Consider the following 20,464-nt stretch of genomic DNA (forward strand, 5'->3'; position numbering starts at 1 on the left):
GAGGACAAAAAAGTTTTAGTTAGGTTGAGAGAGTCAAGTTGTCGAGATCATCGAATCGCGAAGTCCAGACCGAATTCAGGGGTAACAACCCGTATAATAACACATCTTCGCGCTCTGAGCGGTGAAAGACAGTTTCAGTGGGGCAAGTAATGGTAAAAATGCGAGAGGCCGCAAAAGTACGCTATTTTCGGCTGTAACAAAAGAACAGTATTGCAATTCTTTCTTGTACCAGAAGACCGTATAATAAGTATAATATTTTAATCAACGTTTTATAAAAGTGTAGCGTCGCCTGTAGTGATAAAACGCAGTAAATGGAGTAAACGTTTGGAACTTTGCGAACTTTTCAAGAGTGTGAACCATCTAACACTTTCTGGGGAGCGAAACAATCAAGCAACACGGAAATCTTCCACGGAGAGACAGCGGAGTTACCTTACTAGAAGAAAAGGAAAATGTTCAACGGACAGTCATCAAAAAGGAGGTAAAGTGGCAAACATTTCATTAACTGAATTTTAAGTGCAGTGCGCGATAAGGTTTAAATTCCAAATGACACACCCTCGAATTAAGGTCATGTATAATTTGTGTAAAATTAAATTTCCTCCCTCTTGTTTTACAAAATAGATGTAACTATTGGTGTTAAAGAAAAGGCCAACTTATATTTTGTGTTAGGTGAAGTACAGAATAATTCCAACCAACCTGTAAAGATAATAAGGCTTAGACACAATTCTACAATTAATACAAAGTTGATTCTACAAGTAACATTTATCATTCAACGACGTGATAACTGTATTTATATTTGTAACTTTTATTTTATCTTTCATTTCAATTATTAAAGTAACCAAATGAACAATAGAGTTTTCATTATCCAAAATTTATTGTTGAGCAAATAAAGAGTTAAAAGAGTAATGGTACAGGTAGCTTTAGATTGAAAGCTAGCAGCAAACGGAGGCTCGACAGAAGCCCGAGGCCACGAAACCCTGAGATAAGAGTAAGTAATATTTTGACTTTAAGTTTCAGCAATTTTCACTTTATTACACAGTACGCTTCCAGCCAGTGCAGCCCATTTCTATTACACAGTCTCGAATAACGAGTCAGTTTTCCAAACACATTACAATTAACATACGCTGACAACATTAGTTTCCGATCCGTCTTTCAGAGTGTCCGTGCCGAGCCGGCCCGGTTAAGTTTTATATTACTTGAAACGGGCATGGCTGGGTCGGTCACATTCCGGGCTGAACCCGGCCCGTGCAGGGCTGTGGAGTGAAATGAATCCTCAGTTTGTCAAACATTGTTCAGAAGTTGAGTTTACTATAATTCTCATTTGTAAGGGAAGAGCTAGGAAATTATAAATAATATATGAAAGTTGAGTTAGTATGTAGGTTTGTACTAATTCGGTTATTATCTGTATTTTTGGGCTTGGAAATGAGAAAAAATGTGGAACGCTTCACGATTTTGCGTGTCATCCTTGCGCAGGGGCCATGCTAATCTTCTCTGTATCGTTCCAATTTTAGTATATGTACCGCCGAAGCGAGTACGTCCGCGCCTCCTATGCACTCGGTATATATAGTAACAACTGGTTACAACTTTTCCGTAGCGGGAGTTAATTATTTTTCCATGACCCATAGTTAGGAATTACTGTGAGTACTTGATATCTGTTATATTAAAAAATGCAGCTTAATATTCTGGTTGATCTAACATCAACAATATTGCCTTATATTATTTATATAAATTTTCGTAATTAAAATAATGTTATAGCAGTTCTAAAGTCAGTGACGCCAGAAGGGTGAAGAAAGTGGGTTTACCCTATAGAATAAAGTGTCATTTCCGAAGAAATTAACATCTCTGATATTATAAATACATTCATGTTTCTTTGTCGACATATTAGTCAAAGTATTTTGGATTATTAATGACTCTATTTTACATATGCCAATCTGGAATGCTCCAAAATTTTTGATGTAATTCATTTTACCGCGAAAAGGTGCCATTAGCTTTCAAACTTGTTTGAAGCAACAGCGTTTTCAGACTCATCATTAGTTGCCAGAACACTTATTGTTATTTTGGTACTTTAACAAACAAGAGAATGCTTCTTCTTTATCAGTACGAAAACCAAAGAAATGAATTTAAAAAATAATGTTTGATTAGAATATTATAGAAAGCATGTGACTATTTATCAACATTTTATTATTCATTTATTTAATCAATATTCTAAAATAAACTTTTAACATACTAAGAATTACAAAATAACAAATATCAAATATAAATCCGAAAAAGTAATTCGCACTCAACGTTTCTGCTTTAATTACTTCAGAATTACAACTCTCAATTTTAGTCAATTAAATCATTAGCATACACCGAACTCCCGCATTTACCTCACACAATACACTTTCAATTATCTCATGCTTTACTGTAGTTATTTTTTAAATATGTAGTTTTGTGTTTATGAACCTTAGAAATAATATATGGTTAAATATGTTTATTTTCGAATATAAGTTATATTTACTCCCTTGCCACTTCAGTGATATTAAAATAGTAACAGGCTCCATGGAAAGCCAAACACTCTACCTTTCGTATAAATTTGCTGAGTTTTAAGAAACTTAATTTTAAACTTACTTCTTTAAGTTGAAGTGAATTGACTCTCTACACGGGGGTAGGTAGAGGGAGGACGTATTGGGATATGACCCCCATTATAATATTCTGTCATGTCTAAGGTTCCTACCTGGCCAGTATATCATCAGTAGGGGTGGGAGTATTGCTGCTAGTTTGATTGAGACCGACCTACGAAGAGAACTTTTGAGGTAGTTAAAAATCAGAATATACTTAATTTTATAATCGTGAAAGAATATCTCAACAATGTCTTACAATAATTATTGAAATATAATACTAGTAGCAATTTCACTAAGTGGTGTAAACGCACGCTTTATAAGTAAGCATGATTTGACGTTTGGCCGCTGCGTGGACATCTGGCGCATGTACGCTGTGTGCTTACATTTGTTAGCAAGCTATAAACGCCATTACGAAAACATCGGAGCTTGTTTATGTTAATGTGTGAATAGTAAAATGCCTCATTCGATTGTGAACACAGAAGACCGTGATTTACTTCGTAAGTGCTAAAGGCGTAAGAGCAAATAAAATTTATCTCCAGACTAGAGAATTGTATGAAGAATACATTGTGAGTGAGGAATGGTAGAGAAATGAGTTAGAGGTTTCAAAGATGGCAGCAAAATTGTTCATGATGAGGAATGAAGTGGACGATTATCTTTCATCACTAGACATCGCATTTTTATACATTTAAATTCATGAAATATGGACGCAACGATGCTGTTATATGTTTTATAATATGCATTTAATGTCCACTAACAATACAGTAGTGGGCAGCATTTTCAAATATGCAGCTAAGTTCTGACAGAAATTCTGTAGGTGAAATGTGATTCCTTTCATTAAACGAAGACCTCATAGATATTAGTTCCGACATCTTATGTCCCGTGAGTGAAACAGTGGCCTGAAAACTCAGGCCCGAAGACTGTCCGGATGGATCTGTATTCTGTGCCAGGCTCGACCGAATGCGGCCCGGCCCGAATCTCGAGCCGTACGGACAACGGGCCGGGTTCTAACCGGGCCGAACCTTAAACTGGCCGGGCACAAACAAGCCGAGCACAAACGGGTCGGGCGTAACCAACCTGAAAACAACCAAGTCTGATAAGTCAAGTCAATCCCTCAATATCGAATGGAAAATGAAAAATGTATCGTGATTATATTGCAATATCCATTCGTCTTTCTCGAATGGGAAAATCGTGTCAAAGGTTACCCAAGGTTTGTTTTCCATAGCCCTATTCTCTCTGTTTATTTGTTATCCGTGCTTGCTCTCCAGCCGTGTTTATTATACAATAATACAGCTCATGGACGTAAGAGTCTTATACTACACTGATTATTGCATTACGAGTAATAGAGAAGATATGTAAAACAGCTACGCTTTATGTGATACTAATACTACAACTACTACTGCTAATACTACTATTACTATTATGATTAAGAATGCTGGTGCTAATTCTACTATTGCCGCCACTCCTACTACTATTACTACTACCACTACAGCTACTACTCATTACAATACTAATACGACAGCGAATACCATTACTACTATTACTAGTAATACGAAAACAAAACAATGAAAATGAAATCTTGGAGTTTTACGTCCCACAGTTATGCCAGCTAGGCTAAAGAAGACGGTGATAATGGGAAATAACTAAAATGCTGGAATGAATAAAGTGGGAGAAAACTAGAGAACGCAAACGGTGTTTGTCCACCACAAAGTTCACTTGCCGAGAGCTGGGATTGAAACAGGAACTCCATGCACCAGAGGTGAACGCTCAACCACTGAGCCACCGTTCCAGGAACACATAATCGACCCAGGCGTCCTGGTGATTTGTTTGATCATGATATTTTGTTATATTTGTAGTATCATACTATAAAAAATACAGAAACATGTAACACCATTTGGTATTTGCCTTGCTAATTGAACATTACTACAAATTGCACTGATCTTACGAGTACGCCAGTTCACGGTTTTGGCCTCCGTGGTCTTGTGGTAGCGTACCAAATTCTACTTAGTACATCAAGTACTTGACTTTATCAGACGTTCTTTGGATAACTAAGGCTCAGGCCGTATGGATGATGATGGGATGAATTTGTGAAACGAAAACAGTGGGAGGAAACGGGACCACCCCGGAAACTCCCACGCACACGGTGTTTGTCCACCACAAAGATCACATAGCACGAGCAGGTATTGATCCGACTACCTCTAGCACCAAATGTGAATGCTTTACCTACTGTGGCACCGTTGTCCCTCTTAGATCAAGCATCTTTTCAGATTCTTCCCAGACGGGCCATAATAAGTAGCATTTCTCCGCATTTTTTTGTACTTAGAAGGTAAATTCGGTACCACCAGACATGTCAACTCTCACGCGAAGTCTTAGAGTGTTAGTAGTATTAGCAGTGGTCGTAGTAGTAATAGTAGAAGTAGTAGTAGTAGAAGTAGTATTACAGTACTTTGCAGTCTCGAATAACGAGTCAGTTTTCCAAACACATTACAATTAACATACGCTGACAACATTAGTTTCCGATCCGTCTTTCAGAGTGTCCGTGCCGAGCCGGCCCGGTTAAGTTTTATATTACTTGAAACGGGCATGGCTGGGTCGGTCACATTCCGGGCTGAACCCGGCCCGTGCAGGGCTGTGGAGTGAAATGAATCCTCAGTTTGTCAAACATTGTTCAGAAGTTGAGTTTACTATAATTCTCATTTGTAAGGGAAGAGCTAGGAAATTATAAATAATATATGAAAGTTGAGTTAGTATGTAGGTTTGTACTAATTCGGTTATTATCTGTATTTTTGGGCTTGGAAATGAGAAAAAATGTGGAACGCTTCACGATTTTGCGTGTCATCCTTGCGCAGGGGCCATGCTAATCTTCTCTGTATCGTTCCAATTTTAGTATATGTACCGCCGAAGCGAGTACGTCCGCGCCTCCTATGCACTCGGTATATATAGTAACAACTGGTTACAACTTTTCCGTAGCGGGAGTTAATTATTTTTCCATGACCCATAGTTAGGAATTACTGTGAGTACTTGATATCTGTTATATTAAAAAATGCAGCTTAATTTTCTGGTTGATCTAACATCAACAATATTGCCTTATATTATTTATATAAATTTTCGTAATTAAAATAATGTTATAGCAGTTCTAAAGTCAGTGACGCCAGAAGGGTGAAGAAAGTGGGTTTACCCTATAGAATAAAGTGTCATTTCCGAAGAAATTAACATCTCTGATATTATAAATACATTCATGTTTCTTTGTCGACATATTAGTCAAAGTATTTTGGATTATTAATGACTCTATTTTACATATGCCAATCTGGAATGCTCCAAAATTTTTGATGTAATTCATTTTACCGCGAAAAGGTGCCATTAACTTTCAAACTTGTTTGAAGCAACAGCGTTTTCAGACTCATCATTAGTTGCCAGAACACTTATTGTTATTTTGGTACTTTAACAAACAAGAGAATGCTTCTTCTTTATCAGTACGAAAACCAAAGAAATGAATTTAAAAAATAATGTTTGATTAGAATATTATAGAAAGCATGTGACTATTTATCAACATTTTATTATTCATTTATTTAATCAATATTCTAAAATAAACTTTTAACATACTAAGAATTACAAAATAACAAATATTAAATATAAATCCGAAAAAGTAATTCGCACTCAACGTTTCTGCTTTAATTACTACAGAATTACAACTCTCAATTTTAGTCAATTAAATCATTAGCATACACCGAACTCCCGCATTTACCTCACACAATACACTTTCAATTATCTCATGCTTTACTGTAGTTATTTTTTAAATATGTAGTTTTGTGTTTATGAACCTTAGAAATAATATATGGTTAAATATGTTTATTTTCGAATATAAGTTATATTTACTCCCTTGCCACTTCAGTGATATTAAAATAGTAACAGGCTCCATGGAAAGCCAAACACTCTACCTTTCGTATAAATTTGCTGAGTTTTAAGAAACTTAATTTTAAACTTACTTCTTTAAGTTGAAGTGAATTGACTCTCTACACGGGGGTAGGTAGAGGGAGGACGTATTGGGATATGACCCCCATTATAATATTCTGTCATGTCTAAGGTTCCTACCTGGCCAGTATATCATCAGTAGGGGTGGGAGTATTGCTGCTAGTTTGATTGAGACCGACCTACGAAGAGAACTTTTGAGGTAGTTAAAAATCAGTTACACTTAATACTTAATTTTATAATCGTGAAAGAATATCTCAACAATGTCTTACAATAATTATTGAAATATAATACTAGTAGCAATTTCACTAAGTGGTGTAAACGCACGCTTTATAAGTAAGTATGATTTGGCGTTTGGCCGCTGCGTGGACATCTGGCGCATGTACGCTGTGTGCTTACATTTGTTAGCAAGCTATAAACGCCATTACGAAAACATCGGAGCTTGTTTATGTTAATGTGTGAATAGTAAAATGCCTCATTCGATTGTGAACACAGAAGACCGTGATTTACTTCGTAAGTGCTAAAGGCGTAAGAGCAAATAAAATTTATCTCCAGACTAGAGAATTGTATGAAGAATACATTGTGAGTGAGGAATGGTAGAGAAATGAGTTAGAGGTTTCAAAGATGGCAGCAAAATTGTTCATGATGAGGAATGAAGTGGACGATTATCTTTCATCACTAGACATCGCATTTTTATACATTTAAATTCATGAAATATGGACGCAACGATGCTGTTATATGTTTTATAATATGCATTTAATGTCCACTAACAATACAGTAGTGGGCAGCATTTTCAAATATGCAGCTAAGTTCTGACAGAAATTCTGTAGGTGAAATGTGATTCCTTTCATTAAACGAAGACCTCATAGATATTAGTTCCGACATCTTATGTCCCGTGAGTGAAACAGTGGCCTGAAAACTCAGGCCCGAAGACTGTCCGGATGGATCTGTATTCTGTGCCAGGCTCGACCGAATGCGGCCCGGCCCGAATCTCGAGCCGTACGGACAACGGGCCGGGTTCTAACCGGGCCGAACCTTAAACTGGCCGGGCACAAACAAGCCGAGCACAAACGGGTCGGGCGTAACCAACCTGAAAACAACCAAGTCTGATAAGTCAAGTCAATCCCTCAATATCGAATGGAAAATGAAAAATGTATCGTGATTATATTGCAATATCCATTCGTCTTTCTCGAATGGGAAAATCGTGTCAAAGGTTACCCAAGGTTTGTTTTCCATAGCCCTATTCTCTCTGTTTATTTGTTATCCGTGCTTGCTCTCCAGCCGTGTTTATTATACAATAATACAGCTCATGGACGTAAGAGTCTTATACTACACTGATTATTGCATTACGAGTAATAGAGAAGATATGTAAAACAGCTACGCTTTATGTGATACTAACACTACAACTACTACTGCTAATACTACTATTACTATTATGATTAAGAATGCTGGTGCTAATTCTACTATTGCCGCCACTCCTACTACTATTACTACTACCACTACAGCTACTACTCATTACAATACTAATACGACAGCGAATACCATTACTACTATTACTAGTAATACGAAAACAAAACAATGAAAATGAAATCTTGGAGTTTTACGTCCCAAAGTTATGCCAGCTAGGCTAAAGAAGACGGTGATAATGGGAAATAACTAAAATGCTGGAATGAATAAAGTGGGAGAAAACTAGAGAACGCAAACGGTGTTTGTCCACCACAAAGTTCACTTGCCGAGAGCTGGGATTGAAACAGGAACTCCATGCACCAGAGGTGAACGCTCAACCACTGAGCCACCGTTCCAGGAACACATAATCGACCCAGGCGTCCTGGTGATTTGTTTGATCATGATATTTTGTTATATTTGTAGTATCATACTATAAAAAATACAGAAACATGTAACACCATTTGGTATTTGCCTTGCTAATTGAACATTACTACAAATTGCACTGATCTTACGAGTACGCCAGTTCACGGTTTTGGCCTCCGTGGTCTTGTGGTAGCGTACCAAATTCTACTTAGTACATCAAGTACTTGACTTTATCAGACGTTCTTTGGATAACTAAGGCTCAGGCCGTATGGATGATGATGGGATGAATTTGTGAAACGAAAACAGTGGGAGGAAACGGGACCACCCCGGAAACTCCCACGCACACGGTGTTTGTCCACCACAAAGATCACATAGCACGAGCAGGTATTGATCCGACTACCTCTAGCACCAAATGTGAATGCTTTACCTACTGTGGCACCGTTGTCCCTCTTAGATCAAGCATCTTTTCAGATTCTTCCCAGACGGGCCATAATAAGTAGCATTTCTCCGCATTTTTTTGTACTTAGAAGGTAAATTCGGTACCACCAGACATGTCAACTCTCACGCGAAGTCTTAGAGTGTTAGTAGTATTAGCAGTGGTCGTAGTAGTAATAGTAGAAGTAGTAGTAGTAGAAGTAGTATTACAGTACTTTGCAGTCTCGAATAACGAGTCAGTTTCCCAAACACATTACAATTAACATACGCTGACAACATTAGTTTCCGATCCGTCTTTCAGAGTGTCCGTGCCGAGCCGGCCCGGTTAAGTTTTATATTACTTGAAACGGGCATGGCTGGGTCGGTCACATTCCGGGCTGAACCCGGCCCGTGCAGGGCTGTGGAGTGAAATGAATCCTCAGTTTGTCAAACATTGTTCAGAAGTTGAGTTTACTATAATTCTCATTTGTAAGGGAAGAGCTAGGAAATTATAAATAATATATGAAAGTTGAGTTAGTATGTAGGTTTGTACTAATTCGGTTATTATCTGTATTTTTGGGCTTGGAAATGAGAAAAAATGTGGAACGCTTCACGATTTTGCGTGTCATCCTTGCGCAGGGGCCATGCTAATCTTCTCTGTATCGTTCCAATTTTAGTATATGTACCGCCGAAGCGAGTACGTCCGCGCCTCCTATGCACTCGGTATATATAGTAACAACTGGTTACAACTTTTCCGTAGCGGGAGTTAATTATTTTTCCATGACCCATAGTTAGGAATTACTGTGAGTACTTGATATCTGTTATATTAAAAAATGCAGCTTAATTTTCTGGTTGATCTAACATCAACAATATTGCCTTATATTATTTATATAAATTTTCGTAATTAAAATAATGTTATAGCAGTTCTAAAGTCAGTGACGCCAGAAGGGTGAAGAAAGTGGGTTTACCCTATAGAATAAAGTGTCATTTCCGAAGAAATTAACATCTCTGATATTATAAATACATTCATGTTTCTTTGTCGACATATTAGTCAAAGTATTTTGGATTATTAATGACTCTATTTTACATATGCCAATCTGGAATGCTCCAAAATTTTTGATGTAATTCATTTTACCGCGAAAAGGTGCCATTAGCTTTCAAACTTGTTTGAAGCAACAGCGTTTTCAGACTCATCATTAGTTGCCAGAACACTTATTGTTATTTTGGTACTTTAAAAAACAAGAGAATGCTTCTTCTTTATCAGTACGAAAACCAAAGAAATGAATTTAAAAAATAATGTTTGATTAGAATATTATAGAAAGCATGTGACTATTTATCAACATTTTATTATTCATTTATTTAATCAATATTCTAAAATAAACTTTTAACATACTAAGAATTACAAAATAACAAATATCAAATATAAATCCGAAAAAGTAATTCGCACTCAACGTTTCTGCTTTAATTACTTCAGAATTACAACTCTCAATTTTAGTCAATTAAATCATTAGCATACACCGAACTCCCGCATTTACCTCACACAATACACTTTCAATTATCTCATGCTTTACTGTAGTTATTTTTTAAATATGTAGTTTTGTGTTTATGAACCTTAGAAATAATATATGGTTAAATATGTTTATTTTCGAATATAAGTTATATTTACTCCCTTGCCACTTCAGTGATATTAAAATAGTAACAGGCTCCATGGAAAGCCAAACACTCTACCTTTCGTATAAATTTGCTGAGTTTTAAGAAACTTAATTTTAAACTTACTTCTTTAAGTTGAAGTGAATTGACTCTCTACACGGGGGTAGGTAGAGGGAGGACGTATTGGGATATGACCCCCATTATAATATTCTGTCATGTCTAAGGTTCCTACCTGGCCAGTATATCATCAGTAGGGGTGGGAGTATTGTTGCTAGTTTGATTGAGACCGACCTACGAAGAGAACTTTTGAGGTAGTTAAAAATCAGAATATACTTAATTTTATAATCGTGAAAGAATATCTCAACAATGTCTTACAATAATTATTGAAATATAATACTAGTAGCAATTTCACTAAGTGGTGTAAACGCACGCTTTATAAGTAAGTATGATTTGACGTTTGGCCGCTGCGTGGACATCTGGCGCATGTACGCTGTGTGCTTACATTTGTTAGCAAGCTATAAACGCCATTACGAAAACATCGGAGCTTGTTTATGTTAATGTGTGAATAGTAAAATGCCTCATTCGATTGTGAACACAGAAGACCGTGATTTACTTCGTAAGTGCTAAAGGCGTAAGAGCAAATAAAATTTATCTCCAGACTAGAGAATTGTATGAAGAATACATTGTGAGTGAGGAATGGTAGAGAAATGAGTTAGAGGTTTCAAAGATGGCAGCAAAATTGTTCATGATGAGGAATGAAGTGGACGATTATCTTTCATCACTAGACATCGCATTTTTATACATTTAAATTCATGAAATATGGACGCAACGATGCTGTTATATGTTTTATAATATGCATTTAATGTCCACTAACAATACAGTAGTGGGCAGCATTTTCAAATATGCAGCTAAGTTCTGACAGAAATTCTGTAGGTGAAATGTGATTCCTTTCATTAAACGAAGACCTCATAGATATTAGTTCCGACATCTTATGTCCCGTGAGTGAAACAGTGGCCTGAAAACTCAGGCCCGAAGACTGTCCGGATGGATCTGTATTCTGTGCCAGGCTCGACCGAATGCGGCCCGGCCCGAATCTCGAGCCGTACGGACAACGGGCCGGGTTCTAACCGGGCCGAACCTTAAACTGGCCGGGCACAAACAAGCCGAGCACAAACGGGTCGGGCGTAACCAACCTGAAAACAACCAAGTCTGATAAGTCAAGTCAATCCCTCAATATCGAATGGAAAATGAAAAATGTATCGTGATTATATTGCAATATCCATTCGTCTTTCTCGAATGGGAAAATCGTGTCAAAGGTTACCCAAGGTTTGTTTTCCATAGCCCTATTCTCTCTGTTTATTTGTTATCCGTGCTTGCTCTCCAGCCGTGTTTATTATACAATAATACAGCTCATGGACGTAAGAGTCTTATACTACACTGATTATTGCATTACGAGTAATAGAGAAGATATGTAAAACAGCTACGCTTTATGTGATACTAATACTACAACTACTACTGCTAATACTACTATTACTATTATGATTAAGAATGCTGGTGCTAATTCTACTATTGCCGCCACTCCTACTACTATTACTACTACCACTACAGCTACTACTCATTACAATACTAATACGACAGCGAATACCATTACTACTATTACTAGTAATACGAAAACAAAACAATGAAAATGAAATCTTGGAGTTTTACGTCCCACAGTTATGCCAGCTAGGCTAAAGAAGACGGTGATAATGGGAAATAACTAAAATGCTGGAATGAATAAAGTGGGAGAAAACTAGAGAACGCAAACGGTGTTTGTCCACCACAAAGTTCACTTGCCGAGAGCTGGGATTGAAACAGGAACTCCATGCACCAGAGGTGAACGCTCAACCACTGAGCCACCGTTCCAGGAACACATAATCGACCCAGGCGTCCTGGTGATTTGTTTGATCATGATATTTTGTTATATTTGTAGTATCATACTATAAAAAATACAGAAACATGTAACACCATTTGGTATTTGCCTTGCTAATTGAACATTACTACAAATTGCACTGATCTTACGAGTACGCCAGTTCACGGTTTTGGCCTCCGTGGTCTTGTGGTAGCGTACCAAATTCTACTTAGTACATCAAGTACTTGACTTTATCAGACGTTCTTTGGATAACTAAGGCTCAGGCCGTATGGATGATGATGGGATGAATTTGTGAAACGAAAACAGTGGGAGGAAACGGGACCACCCCGGAAACTCCCACGCACACGGTGTTTGTCCACCACAAAGATCACATAGCACGAGCAGGTATTGATCCGACTACCTCTAGCACCAAATGTGAATGCTTTACCTACTGTGGCACCGTTGTCCCTCTTAGATCAAGCATCTTTTCAGATTCTTCCCAGACGGGCCATAATAAGTAGCATTTCTCCGCATTTTTTTGTACTTAGAAGGTAAATTCGGTACCACCAGACATGTCAACTCTCACGCGAAGTCTTAGAGTGTTAGTAGTATTAGCAGTGGTCGTAGTAGTAATAGTAGAAGTAGTAGTAGTAGAAGTAGTATTACAGTACTTTGCAGTCTCGAATAACGAGTCAGTTTCCCAAACACATTACAATTAACATACGCTGACAACATTAGTTTCCGATCCGTCTTTCAGAGTGCCCGTGCCGAGCCGGCCCGGTTAAGTTTTATATTACTTGAAACGGGCATGGCTGGGTTGGTCACATTCCGGGCTGAACCCGGCCCGTGCAGGGCTGTGGAGTGAAATGAATCCTCAGTTTGTCAAACATTGTTCAGAAGTTGAGTTTACTATAATTCTCATTTGTAAGGGAAGAGCTAGGAAATTATAAATAATATATGAAAGTTGAGTTAGTATGTAGGTTTGTACTAATTCGGTTATTATCTGTATTTTTGGGCTTGGAAATGAGAAAAAATGTGGAACGCTTCACGATTTTGCGTGTCATCCTTGCGCAGGGGCCATGCTAATCTTCTCTGTATCGTTCCAATTTTAGTATATGTACCGCCGAAGCGAGTACGTCCGCGCCTCCTATGCACTCGGTATATATAGTAACAACTGGTTACAACTTTTCCGTAGCGGGAGTTAATTATTTTTCCATGACCCATAGTTAGGAATTACTGTGAGTACTTGATATCTGTTATATTAAAAAATGCAGCTTAATTTTCTGGTTGATCTAACATCAACAATATTGCCTTATATTATTTATATAAATTTTCGTAATTAAAATAATGTTATAGCAGTTCTAAAGTCAGTGACGCCAGAAGGGTGAAGAAAGTGGGTTTACCCTATAGAATAAAGTGTCATTTCCGAAGAAATTAACATCTCTGATATTATAAATACATTCATGTTTCTTTGTCGACATATTAGTCAAAGTATTTTGGATTATTAATGACTCTATTTTACATATGCCAATCTGGAATGCTCCAAAATTTTTGATGTAATTCATTTTACCGCGAAAAGGTGTCATTAACTTTCAAACTTGTTTGAAGCAACAGCGTTTTCAGACTCATCACTAGTTGCCAGAACACTTATTGTTATTTTGGTACTTTAACAAACAAGAGAATGCTTCTTCTTTATCAGTACGAAAACCAAAGAAATGAATTTAAAAAATAATGTTTATTAGAATATTATAGAAAGCATGTGACTATTTATCAACATTTTATTATTCATTTATTTAATCAATATTCTAAAATAAACTTTTAACATACTAAGAATTACAAAATAACAAATATCAAATATAAATCCGAAAAAGTAATTCGCACTCAACGTTTCTGCTTTAATTACTTCAGAATTACAACTCTCAATTTTAGTCAATTAAATCATTAGCATACACCGAACTCCCGCATTTACCTCACACAATACACTTTCAATTATCTCATGCTTTACTGTAGTTATTTTTTAAATATGTAGTTTTGTGTTTATGAACCTTAGAAATAATATATGGTTAAATATGTTTATTTTCGAATATAAGTTATATTTACTCCCTTGCCACTTCAGTGATATTAAAATAGTAACAGGCTCCATGGAAAGCCAAACACTCTACCTTTCGTATAAATTTGCTGAGTTTTAAGAAACTTAATTTTAAACTTACTTCTTTAAGTTGAAGTGAATTGACTCTCTACACGGGGGTAGGTAGAGGGAGGACGTATTGGGATATGACCCCCATTATAATATTCTGTCATGTCTAAGGTTCCTACCTGGCCAGTATATCATCAGTAGGGGTGGGAGTATTGCTGCTAGTTTGATTGAGACCGACCTACGAAGAGAACTTTTGAGGTAGTTAAAAATCAGAATATACTTAATTTTATAATCGTGAAAGAATATCTCAACAATGTCTTACAATAATTATTGAAATATAATACTAGTAGCAATTTCACTAAGTGGTGTAAACGCACGCTTTATAAGTAAGTATGATTTGGCGTTTGGCCGCTGCGTGGACATCTGGCGCATGTACGCTGTGTGCTTACATTTGTTAGCAAGCTATAAACGCCATTACGAAAACATCGGAGCTTGTTTATGTTAATGTGTGAATAGTAAAATGCCTCATTCGATTGTGAACACAGAAGACCGTGATTTACTTCGTAAGTGCTAAAGGCGTAAGAGCAAATAAAATTTATCTCCAGACTAGAGAATTGTATGAAGAATACATTGTGAGTGAGGAATGGTAGAGAAATGAGTTAGAGGTTTCAAAGATGGCAGCAAAATTGTTCATGATGAGGAATGAAGTGGACGATTATCTTTCATCACTAGACATCGCATTTTTATACATTTAAATTCATGAAATATGGACGCAACGATGCTGTTATATGTTTTATAATATGCATTTAATGTCCACTAACAATACAGTAGTGGGCAGCATTTTCAAATATGCAGCTAAGTTCTGACAGAAATTCTGTAGGTGAAATGTGATTCCTTTCATTAAACGAAGACCTCATAGATATTAGTTCCGACATCTTATGTCCCGTGAGTGAAACAGTGGCCTGAAAACTCAGGCCCGAAGACTGTCCGGATGGATCTGTATTCTGTGCCAGGCTCGACCGAATGCGGCCCGGCCCGAATCTCGAGCCGTACGGACAACGGGCCGGGTTCTAACCGGGCCGAACCTTAAACTGGCCGGGCACAAACAAGCCGAGCACAAACGGGTCGGGCGTAACCAACCTGAAAACAACCAAGTCTGATAAGTCAAGTCAATCCCTCAATATCGAATGGAAAATGAAAAATGTATCGTGATTATATTGCAATATCCATTCGTCTTTCTCGAATGGGAAAATCGTGTCAAAGGTTACCCAAGGTTTGTTTTCCATAGCCCTATTCTCTCTGTTTATTTGTTATCCGTGCTTGCTCTCCAGCCGTGTTTATTATACAATAATACAGCTCATGGACGTAAGAGTCTTATACTACACTGATTATTGCATTACGAGTAATAGAGAAGATATGTAAAACAGCTACGCTTTATGTGATACTAATACTACAACTACTACTGCTAATACTACTATTACTATTATGATTAAGAATGCTGGTGCTAATTCTACTATTGCCGCCACTCCTACTACTATTACTACTACCACTACAGCTACTACTCATTACAATACTAATACGACAGCGAATACCATTACTACTATTACTAGTAATACGAAAACAAAACAATGAAAATGAAATCTTGGAGTTTTACGTCCCACAGTTATGCCAGCTAGGCTAAAGAAGACGGTGATAATGGGAAATAACTAAAATGCTGGAATGAATAAAGTGGGAGAAAACTAGAGAACGCAAACGGTGTTTGTCCACCACAAAGTTCACTTGCCGAGAGCTGGGATTGAAACAGGAACTCCATGCACCAGAGGTGAACGCTCAACCACTGAGCCACCGTTCCAGGAACACATAATCGACCCAGGCGTCCTGGTGATTTGTTTGATCATGATATTTTGTTATATTTGTAGTATCATACTATAAAAAATACAGAAACATGTAACACCATTTGGTATTTGCCTTGCTAATTGAACATTACTACAAATTGCACTGATCTTACGAGTACGCCAGTTCACGGTTTTGGCCTCCGTGGTCTTGTGGTAGCGTACCAAATTCTACTTAGTACATCAAGTACTTGACTTTATCAGACGTTCTTTGGATAACTAAGGCTCAGGCCGTATGGATGATGATGGGATGAATTTGTGAAACGAAAACAGTGGGAGGAAACGGGACCACCCCGGAAACTCCCACGCACACGGTGTTTGTCCACCACAAAGATCACATAGCACGAGCAGGTATTGATCCGACTACCTCTAGCACCAAATGTGAATGCTTTACCTACTGTGGCACCGTTGTCCCTCTTAGATCAAGCATCTTTTCAGATTCTTCCCAGACGGGCCATAATAAGTAGCATTTCTCCGCATTTTTTTGTACTTAGAAGGTAAATTCGGTACCACCAGACATGTCAACTCTCACGCGAAGTCTTAGAGTGTTAGTAGTATTAGCAGTGGTCGTAGTAGTAATAGTAGAAGTAGTAGTAGTAGAAGTAGTATTACAGTACTTTGCAGTCTCGAATAACGAGTCAGTTTCCCAAACACATTACAATTAACATACGCTGACAACATTAGTTTCCGATCCGTCTTTCAGAGTGTCCGTGCCGAGCCGGCCCGGTTAAGTTTTATATTACTTGAAACGGGCATGGCTGGGTCGGTCACATTCCGGGCTGAACCCGGCCCGTGCAGGGCTGTGGAGTGAAATGAATCCTCAGTTTGTCAAACATTGTTCAGAAGTTGAGTTTACTATAATTCTCATTTGTAAGGGAAGAGCTAGGAAATTATAAATAATATATGAAAGTTGAGTTAGTATGTAGGTTTGTACTAATTCGGTTATTATCTGTAATTTTGGGCTTGGAAATGAGAAAAAATGTGGAACGCTTCACGATTTTGCGTGTCATCCTTGCGCAGGGGCCATGCTAATCTTCTCTGTATCGTTCCAATTTTAGTATATGTACTACCATGAGCAAAATAAATGACGCGTCTCTTTATTTTGAAGTTTTTTGAAAATATCTCCGTTTTCTTTATATGTTCGAAATTTCGGAAGGTTTCCCCAGCAGGACAGGTTAATAACAAACCCGTTTTTAATGTTTGTGTTAGATATTAGCTTAAAATAAAGAAATTAGAAGCAAAAAACATTAAATCGACAGAAATCTCGAGAATTACCAACTCTGCTAAAGTGGGAAATTTTCAAGAACACGAGGGAATTCTGCATTTCAACACGAAGCAGCGACATCTATGTCATTGAGAGAAATGTGGATTAAATCTACAAACTAAACTTTTAACGAATATTTCTAGTATGTCTTATTATATGCATTATCTGCAAACTCCAAATATATGAATATATGCTAAGTATTAACATAAAGATAGAGCAAATAGTGGAAATTATCTATGGAAAAGGACGAATTGGTATGACGATCGTAATGAAATATCGTCTTTACCGGAACAGGCTCAGTTCACGTAAAAAAACAAATAGCTCAGTTAGTTAAAGCAATGAGTCTGTATACTGAAGGTAGCGGGTTCGATCCCACGGAAGTGCCGTCGTCATTTTTATCTCTACACTACGGTTATTTTATTTATTTTTTTATGTGGGAAAGAATTAAATTGTAACGTATGTGTAAAACTCATGACGATACCAAAAAAAGAAAAAAATGCCATTGTCGCACTTGCATTAGCGTCCCTAATTTTGTTTGCAAACAGTTTCGTAATTATTTCCCCTGTGCTCACTGCTCACCATATGCTCGCTGGCGCATAACGAATGTTTCCCAGTAAATGTTAATTCTAATTTGGAGAATTTTATAAAGTTTCACAATATTTCTCACTAGATACTCTTCTATCTACGTGTTTGGATATTTTGATAACAGATGTCCCTATTAAATGTTTAATTTTCCCTAGATGTTTAATTACGGAAAAGTTTTACAATGTATTTGTATTGAATTGAAATTGTTTTGAATTTACTACATAAGGTAAGTAGACCGAAGGAGGAGAACTCAAGTAATTGATATTCTAAGTAAAAGCAACCTATTGTAGAATGATGATGCTTCTTACCTTCAACACATAATCTTTACGTTAGAGAGTCAGACAGAGAAAAATCCTGGTTTTTTCTCCTCTATGACCACCCATCTTAAACCTCTACATATCACTGTTCGTTTCACAAAATTTCGGTGCTCCAAAAACATTCAAATAATAATAATAATAATAATAATAATAATAATAATAATAATAATAATAATAATAATAATAATAATAATCCTGAATATGCCATCCTTACATAATGTAAGGATATCTTAGTTTCCTAGTTTAAATCTTAAATATCTTAGTTTAAAATGCTTTCTTTAGTACTTATTTGAGCAACCATGTAGGAGGGGGTACGACTTTTTATTTTGCCCCTCTCATTTCAGTACCCTTCCAACAGAAAGTAATTTTTGATAAGCAGGACAGACAAAATGAATAAGAAATATATTTACAGCATCCTCTCCCCTTTCATGATTGGAATATCACGTAATATTTTTTATTCTACGAAAGATGGCCCTGTGCGGTTAGGGGTAGGTAACTAAAAAAATACCTAATATATAGCGCCCCTTGATTGTAATATTACCGCTTCTTTATTTGTACGAGGGAGCCCCTACACACAAGGGTGACAAAAAGAATAGGAAGAGTGTCTATTGATTCCAGTGGTGGATCCAGCACGAACTCCTGGGGGAGGGGAGTTGAAGTGAAACATTCTTTTGATGATGTGAAGCTGTCACAAATTACCACTTAACTAAACTAAACAATAGTGGGGGGAACCGGAACCCAGTCAGTTTAAATTGATGTAAAAGTTTAATTTTTGGCTTCATATTAAAAGTTATGGTTTCAAATGAGAATTTCAGTCCAAGTGGTCAATCATCAAATCTCGTGGGGCTCTTCAGTGTAGGCTAATACGGCCCCCTTATGAGAAAAGGCAAAATTATTAACATGTTTATAACTTTCGAATTTTTCGTCTATTTTAAAGAAATATTTTGCTTCGTATTAAAGTGTTGGTTTGAAATGACAAATTCAGTCCGAGTGGACAATGATCAAATCTCCGGGGGGGGGGGCTCTTCAGTATAGGGGGCTACGGCTCCCTTATAAGAAAAGGCAAAAATATGAAAATGCTTATAACTTCCGAATTTTCCGTCTATTTTAAAGAAATTATTGGCTTCATATTAAAGCCTTGGCTTCAAATGACAATTTCAGTCCGTGTGGACAATGATCAAATCTCGAAGGGCTCTTCGGTGTAGGGGTTTCGGCTTCTTTATGGGACAAGATTCACGTAGTTGATATTGCAAAATTGTTTTGTATATATAAGTGGAAACTTGCACCATTTGGTTAATTTTACCTCGTATGTTTTGCAGATTCATATTCCAAGCAATAGTTACTTCGCAGAGCTAAAAGAAGGCACTTACTAGTTTCATTAAAATGAAATGTCTTTTATGAGAAGTTCTCATGGAGCCGACGAACGAATAGGCACCCAAATGTTGGTTAAGTCGAACGGTTGAAACCCGTTGAGCTCGCTACAATTATTATTATTATTATTATTATTATTATTATTATTATTATTATTATTATTATTATTATTATTATTAATAATAATAATAATAATAATAATAATAATAATAATAATAATAGAGCATTCACCTTTGGTGCATGGGGTCCGTGGCTCGATTCCACTTCCCGCCAAGTGAAATTTGAGGTGGACAAATACCGTGTGCATGGGTATGTGTTTTCTTGAGATTTTCCATTTTCCTCCCACTTTCTTCATTTCACCATTTCATTCATCATCATTCTCCCTTAGCGTAGGTGCATAATCGACCAACGTTAAACTAGATATTGCAATTTCAATAATAATAATAATAAAAATTAATTCAACTGAAAGGACTGTAATTTATGTGGACAGCAATTATCATAAATATGCAACCATTATAAAAACAATGCTTTGAGTAGAAAGATAATCCTTTCCAAGTGTTAACGAGTG

General features: G+C 36.9%; 5 non-coding genes across 5 annotated transcripts; all 5 read right to left on the reverse strand.

The window, feature by feature from the left end:
- Nucleotides 1–1,425: 1,425 nt before the first annotated feature.
- LOC145665547 (U6 spliceosomal RNA) lies at nt 1,426–1,532 on the reverse strand. The gene has a single exon (XR_014127567.1). It is a non-coding gene; the product is annotated as a U6 spliceosomal RNA (small nuclear RNA).
- A 3,869-nt stretch (nt 1,533–5,401) lies between these two features.
- Nucleotides 5,402–5,508, reverse strand: LOC145665548 (U6 spliceosomal RNA). Its single transcript, XR_014127568.1, has one exon. It is a non-coding gene; the product is annotated as a U6 spliceosomal RNA (small nuclear RNA).
- A 3,875-nt stretch (nt 5,509–9,383) lies between these two features.
- On the reverse strand, nt 9,384–9,490 carry LOC145665549 (U6 spliceosomal RNA). Its single transcript, XR_014127569.1, has one exon. It is a non-coding gene; the product is annotated as a U6 spliceosomal RNA (small nuclear RNA).
- Nucleotides 9,491–13,359: 3,869 nt separating this feature from the next.
- LOC145665550 (U6 spliceosomal RNA) lies at nt 13,360–13,466 on the reverse strand. Its single transcript, XR_014127570.1, has one exon. It is a non-coding gene; the product is annotated as a U6 spliceosomal RNA (small nuclear RNA).
- A 3,868-nt stretch (nt 13,467–17,334) lies between these two features.
- On the reverse strand, nt 17,335–17,438 carry LOC145665560 (U6 spliceosomal RNA). Its single transcript, XR_014127579.1, has one exon. It is a non-coding gene; the product is annotated as a U6 spliceosomal RNA (small nuclear RNA).
- Between the last annotated feature and the right edge of the window lie 3,026 nt (nt 17,439–20,464).

This window comes from Thermobia domestica, chromosome 11 (assembly GCF_964235325.1).
Source record: "Thermobia domestica chromosome 11, izTheDome1.hap1.1, whole genome shotgun sequence".
NCBI lineage: Eukaryota > Metazoa > Arthropoda > Insecta > Zygentoma > Lepismatidae > Thermobia > Thermobia domestica.